Genomic DNA, 10,248 nt, shown 5'->3' with positions numbered 1-10,248 from the left:
TAAATTACTTAGTGCAGTAAATTGCTAGTATCATCCTTATGAAATTTATTCTCGTTACAAGAGAATAAGTATCAAAGTAATCAAGGTCTTTTTGTTGCTTATAACCTTTATCACAAGTCTAGTCTTGTACTTATCAATTGATCCATCAACTATCATTTTCCTCTTGAAAAGCCACTTGGATCCTAAAGGTTTGTGTCATGGAGGAAGATTTTCTAACTCTTAGGTATGATTTTGTAAGATGGATTCAATTTCACTATTAATAGCATCTATTCACAAAGTGACTTCTACTGAACTTCAAAACTTTCATAAAGCTTTGTGGTTCACTCTCTAGTTAAAAAATCAAAAAATCTAAACTAAAAGAGTTTTTCTTTTTAGCTCTTTTACTATGTCTACGTTCAAAATTGAATCTCTTGTTTACTATTTTGAACCTCGTCTTTTCTTGGTCCTCACTATCTTCAGTGATAGTCTCATGTGTTCATTTAATCGAACTTGAATGCTTTTTGAATTTACATGGAAATACATGTTTAAAAAAAAAAGCTTTTTTGGATTTCATTATCGTATTCTTATGAATATATGATATATTCGACTCATATACAAGAAATCGATAAACATTACTATTATGTTCATAACTATTGAAAACACAGTTTATAGTTTTTGTTGCTGTCTTCACTTTCTTTCGAACACTTGTAAGTATTTGTGAGAAGGTACTTTACCTTTCCAAAATTCATAAGGGGTTTTCCTACTTTCTTCTAGGGTGCCTTATTTAAAAGGTAATTAACTAATAAAATAGTTTCTCCTTCACATATTTTGAGTAACGAAGAACTTATCAACATTGCATTCATCATTTCTTTTAAGGTATGACTTTTTTGTTCAACGATCCTATTGGATTAAGGTGAATAAAGGGCTGTGATTTGATGTATGATTTCCTATTGTTTACAAAGTGACTTAAATGGACAACATACTCACCACCTATATCAGTTTTGACTCCTTAGTTTTCTTATTTAGTTGATTCTCAACTTCATTTTTATAGAGCACAAATTTCTCTATAACTTCGTCTTTGCTTTTTAACAAATACACATAACCAAATTTTGTGTATTTATGATAAAGATAATAAAATATTTATTACCACCCCTCAACTGTGTAGATTTAAATTTCATATATCACTGTGTATTAAGTCAAGTGATTCAGTGTTCTTTTCAATTCTTTGAAATGACACCTCAACACAAGATTCACACTTATGTTTCATATCAATTTGGAAAGTGGGTATATGATTCATATTAATTAACTTATGCCAGACATTATAATCAATATGTCCTAATTTACCATTGACACAACTTAAAAATAATTTTTAACTCTCAAGTATAAGAGTGTCTTGTTATATTATAATTTTGTGAGTCCGAGGTCGATCCACGGAGAAAAGATTTAATTTGTTTATTTTATTTTATCTAAAAAAATAAATTAAAACTTGAATATATGCAACTTAATTTAAGTGAAATTATGAAATTAAATTAGTTAGGGTCATAGATCCGCTTTTAGTAGTAAATTAAATTTAATAAATTCTTTTTGCCATTTTTTATTTAGGTTTATTACCCCAAAAGATTAATTATATAAATTATTATTATTTTCCATTAATTTTATTATGGATTAAGTATTTATTGTGTCAAAGTTTAATTTGTCTACAATAAGTCAAAATACCATTTTACCATACCTTATATTAAGATATTAAGAATTTATTGTGCCAAACTCTCTTGTTTGTCTACAATAAATCAAAATTTCAAAAAATAAAATATGTATAAAATTAAATAGAAAATAATTTATTTTATATAATTAAAAATAGAATTTGATTAAATCGTATTTATTTCCTAAGAGTTTCACCTTACCCTAACTATGATTATTTGGCTAACCATAATTGAAATAAAAATAATTATTAAAATTAAATTACTCATAATTAAAAGGAATAAAAACAACTAAAATTGAAAATAAAACTAAATTTATTTAAAAAATAATTATACAAAATATTAAAACACACCTGAAAAATAAGATTATAGGGAAATTAAGAGAAATTGCGAGTAAGAGAGATGCCCAAAACATAAAAATGAGACTCTATTAATAGAAAAATACATTCATAATCTAGTGTGTTGCGGTCCATCATAAACTTTATGCATGTATTCCTTACAACCTTTAGATTGAGATCCAATGGTTGGTCAAACTTCAAAAGTCAATATTACATGTGGCATGATGTGAAGCATCCGATTCGGTCAAAGAATGGTTGAGATTTGGCAGGTTAATGGTTGGATCGGGTTGACCCGAATACAAAGGTTTGGATCCTACAACTTGCTTCACCAACCATTGCCACGTGGTACGATCGTGGCCATTGAATCATGAATGGTTGAGATTTAGTCAAAATTGATAGCTATCCAATGCATTCATATATATTATAAGCTTATTTTATTATCCAAGCAGTGCTCGGTCAATCCTAACATTTCTTTAGCTCTTTATTGTTAACTCATTATCTAAATTATCATCAAACTTTTTTTTGTACTCAAGTAATTAACGCAATACTTATGGGGCTTCATTAAAAGAAAACAACATTTTTATTCCAAAATTCATTAGAAATTCTATTTTTAAGTAGTAGATTACTCACACATATTTTAAAATATTACATTTTTAACCCATGTAGCGAGCTTTAGGCTAGTGACTCTCAGACCAGTTGGCCTTAGGGCCTTAAGTATTGAAACACCTTTACGAACTTAATTACTCAGGTTTCTAATAAATAAACAAACAATATATTTATAACCCATGTAGCAAGCTTTAGGCCAATGACTCCCAAACTAGTTGGTCTTAGAGCACTAGGTGTCGAAACACCCCTATAGACTTAATTATTCGGGTTTCTAATAAATAAGCAAACAATATATTTATAACACATGCAGCGAGCTTTAAGCTACTGACTCCCAAACCAGTTGGTCTTAGGGCTCTAGGTGTTGAAACACCCATATGGACTTAATTACTTAGGTTCTAGATATAGCAAAATTAAAAATATTCAAATATTTTTTCTTTTTTTTTACAATATACATTTTCTACTACCTTAAATATTATCCAAAGTAAATCAAAATAACTAAATGCTATAAAAGTTTTAACTTACAACCCACTAGTATGTGTCATAATGTGTGTGTGAAGAATGGTTTAATAATACCGGTTAAATGACTAAACAATTAAATGACTTAATAACCAATGAGAGAGTTCACAAATTTGAGTAATTCAAAGAAAAGGGAGCAAAAACAATTTACTATAAATTTCAAAATCAAAATATAATATAACAAGACTATTAGGATGCGTATCAAAAGTTGTGACTTTTTACACATCAATCCTAGACAATTTTTTTTTTGGTTTTTTTAATCAACTATTTCATTTCCCCTTACCTGAACGAGACATTACCCTTAATGTTTTAAAAGGAAAGGGGAAGAGTTTAAAAGACATCACATGAACACTGCAACAAAAAATATTTACAAACGGAGAGTTAAATCTATTTTGCACTTCTTACTACTACTGCTACTACCATCATCAGTCGACCAATCTAGCGCATAAGTCTTAAAATATGGCTTTAGTATATAAGCTTATAAAAGATTAAGTAACTCATTAGCAGTATAAGCACAAATAAAGAGTTTTTTTTTTATACAGCAGGTGAAACAAAATTATTCTTAATTATATGGTTAATAAAAGTTAGCAATCCATCATAAAAATTATTAACATTTAACAAACTGATAGATTTTTTATGAATATTCAAATGAGCTCAAGATGCAAATATAATCAGTGCCTCAAGAGTTGCGATATCTCCTACCAAGAAAATAAAAGTATCAGCATAATTTAGCATTTCAGATATTCTCTCATGCATACTTGATACCACTAATTCTTCTCCAATTGGTGGGCCAAACAAGCATCTTAGAAGTTTAATGGCTTTTGGGATAATACCTAGTACTTGGCTTCCTCTAGTAAAAACAACTTCTGAGACAAGCCTTGATAACCCGTGTTCACCTCCTCTATATACAAGGTGTAGTTTTCTCTCTGCTATGACCCGACCAAGATTTATAGCTGCGTGAACGAACTCCTTATACTTTCCATAGTGAAACCTAGAGAAGCCCATAAATATTTTTGAATTGTTTACTCGAAGATGCTACTATTGGAATAATCTTCAAAAATAAGTTATGAGTGTTTAAAAAAAAGAGCTCATATTTAAATATCTTGGTGACATAAATAATGAGAAATAACTATAAATGGGTTGGCATACTTGTCAAATGATGCGTAAAGCTTGTGGCTCAATAATTCAAAAGCAAACAATACAAAGAAAAATCAAATAGTGATTAGAAAAAATAAACAGTAAAAGAAGAAAAATAATGATTAAATACAAAATCAAACCACTAAATGCAATAATGCAAATGATAAAAAAACAGCAAAATAAACAAATATTTACTAGTAGTTGTGATTGTGGCTCACATCTTCCTCTAGTTTTACGTCTAGTAACGGCTTGATCGCCCTCTATAAGTCAAGGATAGGCTTCCCATCCACTTTTCTTATAAACTGACAAACATGGTCTTTTTTAGTCAGATTCCAAAGACTAAATTGTGCACTTTCATTTTAGAATAGTATCCACAAATTATGAATCTCAAGTTGCACATATCTGCTTCGATGTGTCTCAAGAGATCGTAAGATATCATCCAACGATTGTTTACTCAGGCCATTTTTAACGAATTTAATTTTATCTTCACGATTATCAGAAACTATTCTTAAAGATTTATAATTCAATCATTTGCAACTAATTCGTACACAGTTATGACATTTTGAGCCAAGTTGTTTAACTCTTTTTTTTTAGCAAATATAATTTCACTAAAACCAGACATGTAAGAAACAAATGGATAAAAAAACTCACCTGCTAGTCGGAACTTTGCTTCAGTTAACCAACAAATGTTAGAAGGAACGCCATTGATCATTATCAAACACAGTCGTTTACAATGAGTTTTGTAAATTTTCCTGAGGGCATTTTGAGGGAGAGAGGGAAAATGTTTATGCAGTTTATGTTGTATTTCTTCTATGTTTATTTTTTAGGTTTTAGTTATTATGGGAAACTGAAGATACCGACTTAAGAAGTCACGAAGTATCGTTATCCGCCATTTATATGGAAAAATAAATCAAATCACACCAAAATTAAGAGAATCAAATATGCAAAATCAAATCAACCGTGAAAGTGAACAAAACAACAAAAGGAAATCACACAAAGTAAAAAGAAAAATGGACTTACATTCGTCCTTTTATTGAGTTAACATCAAGCTCCAATTGAAATTCATATATACCACCCTTTATTTCTCTTAGTTGTCTTTCTAAATCTTCAACGTAGGACACTAATGTTGGTGGTTGTAGATCCTAAATTGGATGTGATTTATAGTTTTGTAACAAACCTCTTAAGTGAAATTTCACACGCAAAATGTTTTTAAAATGTGCGAACAAGATCTTTCTTATTAAGGTACTAATGACATATAATGAAAACTGATGAGAGAAAATACAATTGTCAAACAAGCACGCTTAAACAAGAAATATAATACTAAAAAAATGTATGGTGCGCATCAATCAAGAAAAAAAAAATCAAACAATGAAATGAAAAATAACAGTGAAAAAAAAAACAAAAAAATTGAATCACTCATTAAAGATTTAATCAAGATTTGGTGGGTTACCCAAATTGATTTCGATGTATTCCTCATGTGGTTGATGTTCCAGATATGATTTTAATATTTGACCATTAACTTTAAATATGACACCATTTTTTTGGATTCTCAATTTCTATGGCCCCATATGAATATACATTTTTTACAATAAATGAAGACAAGAATTATAAAACAACATTTTTAGACCAATTTCAAATGTTTTTTGTAAAATTCTTTTTTCATGAAAAGGTTTTGTTCTTACCTTAATAATTCTTAAATTTTTATATGCATCATTCCTTAATTTCTCAAGTTCATTCAATTGCAATTTTCGTAAATTACCAGCATCATCCAAATTTGAATTAAAAACTTTAATAGCCCAAAATAATTTATGTTCAAGTTCAACAGGTAAGTATCAAGGGTTACCATAAACTAACCGATAGGGTGACATTTCTAATGATGTCTTAAATGCAATATGGTAGGCCCAAAGTGCATCATTAAGTCCAAGAGACCAATCGTTTTGGTTTGGGTTAACCATTTTTTCCAAAATTTATTTTATCTCCTTATTTGCTAATTCAATTTAACCATTGTTTGAGGATGGTAAGGAGTAGCAACTTTATATGTAATTCCATATTTTTTCATTAAAGACTCAAGTGACTTATTATAAAAATACTTACCTCTATCACTGATAATGGCTCGAGGGATTCCAAATCGACTTAAAATGTTTTCTCTTAAAAATTTAACCATAGCTTTGCTATCATTATTTGGATAAGAAATTGCTTCAATCCATTTGAGACATAATCAACTGCAACTAATATATACACAAATCTAAAAGATAATGGAAACAAACCCATGAAATTAATTCCCCAACAGTCAAATATTTCTATCTCCAGTATAGGATTTAAGGGCATCATGTTTCTTTTAGTAATTGATCCCAATTTTTGACATTTTTCACAAATTTACAAAATTCATATGTGTCTTTAAATATGGTAGGCTAATAAAATCTACACTGTAAAATTTTAGATGTAGTTTTTCTTGAAGAAAAGTGTCCACCAGATACTTCAGAATGACAAAAATTAATCATACTACTTACCTCACTATCAGGAATACATCGCCGAAAAATTTGGTCAGGGCTGTATTTGAACAAGTAAGGATCATCCCAATAAAATTTCTTTACTTCAACAAAAAATTTCTTGTTCTCTTAAGCATTCCATTGCAAAGGCATTTTACTGGTCACAAAGAAATTAACAATGTTAGCATACAATGACTTTGAAATAACAGAAAATAAAAATTCATTAGTAAAAAAATCATTGATAGGTGTTATGTCAGTGAAGAATTCTTATGTGAGTCTTGATAAATGATCAGCAACGACAGTTGCGGCATCCTTTTTATCTTTGATGGTATGGTCAAATTCTTGAAATAACAAAATCCAATAAATTAGTCTCAGTTTCACATCTTGTTTACTCATCAAATATTTCATAGCACCGTGGTCAGTAAAAACAACAGATTTAAAGCCAAGTAAATATAAACAAAATTTTTTAATAAAATATCACAACAAGTAATTCTTTTTCAGTTGTAGAATAATTCATTTGAGCACTATCTAAAGTCTTACTCGCTTTATAAATCACAAAGGGTCTACTATCAATTCTTTGTCCTAAAACAACACCAATAGTAAAATCACTTGCATGACACATTAATTCAAAAGGGAAAGATCAATCATGATATTGCATAATAGATGTAGACATTAAAAGACAAATTATTTTCTCAAAAGATTTTTTGGCAATCATCAATCCATTCAAATGGTGCATCTTTTAATGAGAGGTTACAAAGTGGTTTAAATATGGCAGTAAAGTTTTTTATAAACCTCTTATAAAACCATGCATGTCCTAAAAAAGATCGCACGCCTCTAACTGTTTTTGGTTGTGGCAATTTAGATATGACTTCTATTTTTGCTTTGCCAACTTCAATTCCTTTAACAGATACAACATAACCCAAAACAATTCTAGAAGTAACCATGTAGTGACATTTTTCCCAATTCAACTTGAATATCCATTTAGAAAGCAGTAGTAGAGATGTCCAGCTACTGTTTTTAGGATTTGGTCGAGGAATGATAATAGAAAATTATCTTTTCTAGAGGCTTCATTTAACTTTCTATAATCAATACACATGCGCCAACTAGATGTAATTCGTGTTGGAATTAATTCACCTTTTTCATTTTTTAACAATAGTGATTTTATATTTTTTAGGCACTATTTGTGTAAGACTGGCCCACTTACTATCAGAAATAGGGTAGATAATTCTCACATCAAGCAATTTAAAGACTTCTATTTTGACTAGCTCTTTTATGTGTGGGTTTAATATTCTTTAAAGGTGTTGAAATGTTTTACCCTTTTCATCCAAATTAATTATGTGTGTGCAAATTAAGGGATTAATGCCTTTAATATAATTTGGATAGTTTAAAGTCCATCCAATTGCATTTTTATGCTTTTTAAGAACAGTTATTAACTTACATTCTTGGTCGCTTGTTAGACTAGAAGAAATTACAGTAGGATAAGTTTGTTCTTCTCCAAGAAAGACGTACTTCAATGATTCAGGCAAATGTTTCAATTCTAGTTTAGGAGCTTCTTGTAATTCTGTCTTTTCAATAATTCCAAGCTCCTCAAATTTTGGCTCTTCATCATAATTTTGTAAAATTTGTACAAAATCAAGAAACAAATTTATATTAGAAATATCAAGTTCAAGTTGCTTATTTGACTTAATTGAATTAACTAAACAAACATCTGAGAGTTCAAAAAAATCTCCTTTTTGAATATTTTCCTCTATACAAGATTCAAGTAATTCTTTTTTTTCATCAATATCATCTTCATTCTCGTTTTCTTCATTATGTTGCCTGCACATGTTGAAAATATTCAATTTCAGAGTCATATTTCCAAAGGATAAAATCATTAAACCATTCTTACAATTGATTAAAGCATTAGTAGTTACTAAAAATAGTCGACCTAAAATTACAGGAATTGGTTTATAATTATTCACAACAAGTTCAGTTTCTAGAGCAATAAAATGTTTGAGGCAAAAGAAAATCGTAGAAGAATTGTGAACGACATGTGGCGATATTTGACCCACCTTCAACGATGGTTGAGTAGGAAAAAAGGGTATCTTGCTTACCATTTTCTAAGCTGACCACATTGGTTCGCACGTCCGAAACCACTCATTCTTTTTCTATTTCAAAGTCTAACAAATCTCCTTCTCAGGGTAGTCGGAGGGCTACTCTACAAGACTTAGAGCATATCAAGGTTAAGTATTATATCCTTTCTTTAGTTGATCTCCCGGTACCCTACAAGAATGAAACCCAAAGCGCCTCAAGACAGATAAGGTAGCCCTTCTATTGATTTGGGACTCTACATATCCTCCAATCTAGGCTTTAGGTGTTATGGTCGGAATTACTTGAGAGATATATTTCGCTTAGAGAGTTGAAGGTGTTTTACGGAGGGAAAATGATGTGTTGAGTGTGGATAAATTGGAGAAAGCTGGGATGACCAATGAAAACCCTTTATTGGCTTCTCAGTATAAGCCATATATAGTTAGTAGATGTTCTTGGGATACCCCTCCTCATCCTATATTTGTTTCTGTTTTATACATTTCATTCCCCTCTTTTTTCTTTTTTGCTATAAAGTCCAATATTCATGCAATTGACTTTTTTTTTTTTATACACAGCAGTTAGCAATTGTAAATCTTTCCTAAAATGATTTTGATTCTTTTTTCACCGAAATGAATAATGGCTCCTTCAATAGCCCAAGTATCACTTCTTTTGCGAAGAGCATCCGACCTTCTCATTTTTCAGGGGCTGAACTAGGCCACCGAAAAGCTCATATATCACTTCCTTACTCACTCAGTAAAAGTGCTCGCGTGGATGGGCTTAGCTGAAAAAAAAACGACTTTATGGGTACCTTTACTACCCGTAAAAGAAAATTGATATCCCTCTTCTCTCTGCCTAGGGATTTCATTGAAGGGGAGCTGGATCCAGTGGTGAATGGAAAAGTCTTACACTTGCTAGATATGTTTATAATACCACCAAGAACATCACCCAAAATTGATTGCTGATTCGGGTGGGTTGGGCCTGACCGGGTGCTATATGCGACCTTTTATTGGTGTTTTCTGTGGTAACTCTTACTGTGTTAAAGCTGATACTGAATGTACCTCACCTCCCCTGGCCAAAGTTCTCACAAAATGTTTCTAATACTAAATTTCATACCTATGCAACATCTGCTTATCCCATGTTCAGAGGGAAAAGGGTGAGGACGAGGTGCTTGTTTGTTGAGTTTATTTGGTGTTATTATTTTTATTTTTTTGTAGTTTTAGATGTTATTTCTTTGATGCATTCTGAAATTTGACTAGGCGCATGGGGTACCTCGAGTACCCTTCTACTTAGATGTTTACCGAGCTATCTCTTACTTTATAATGAAGCAACCCAATTTCATCATCAATATAGCGATTCATCCAGATATGCTTGTTGCTAATCTTTAGAAGATTATGACGATTCTTAGCACTTCTCACTAAC

This window comes from Citrus clementina, unplaced genomic scaffold, assembly GCF_000493195.1.
Source record: "Citrus clementina cultivar Clemenules unplaced genomic scaffold, Citrus_clementina_v1.0 scaffold_6, whole genome shotgun sequence".
Lineage (NCBI taxonomy): Eukaryota > Viridiplantae > Streptophyta > Magnoliopsida > Sapindales > Rutaceae > Citrus > Citrus x clementina.
Note: the sequence above shows the minus strand (reverse complement) of the source record.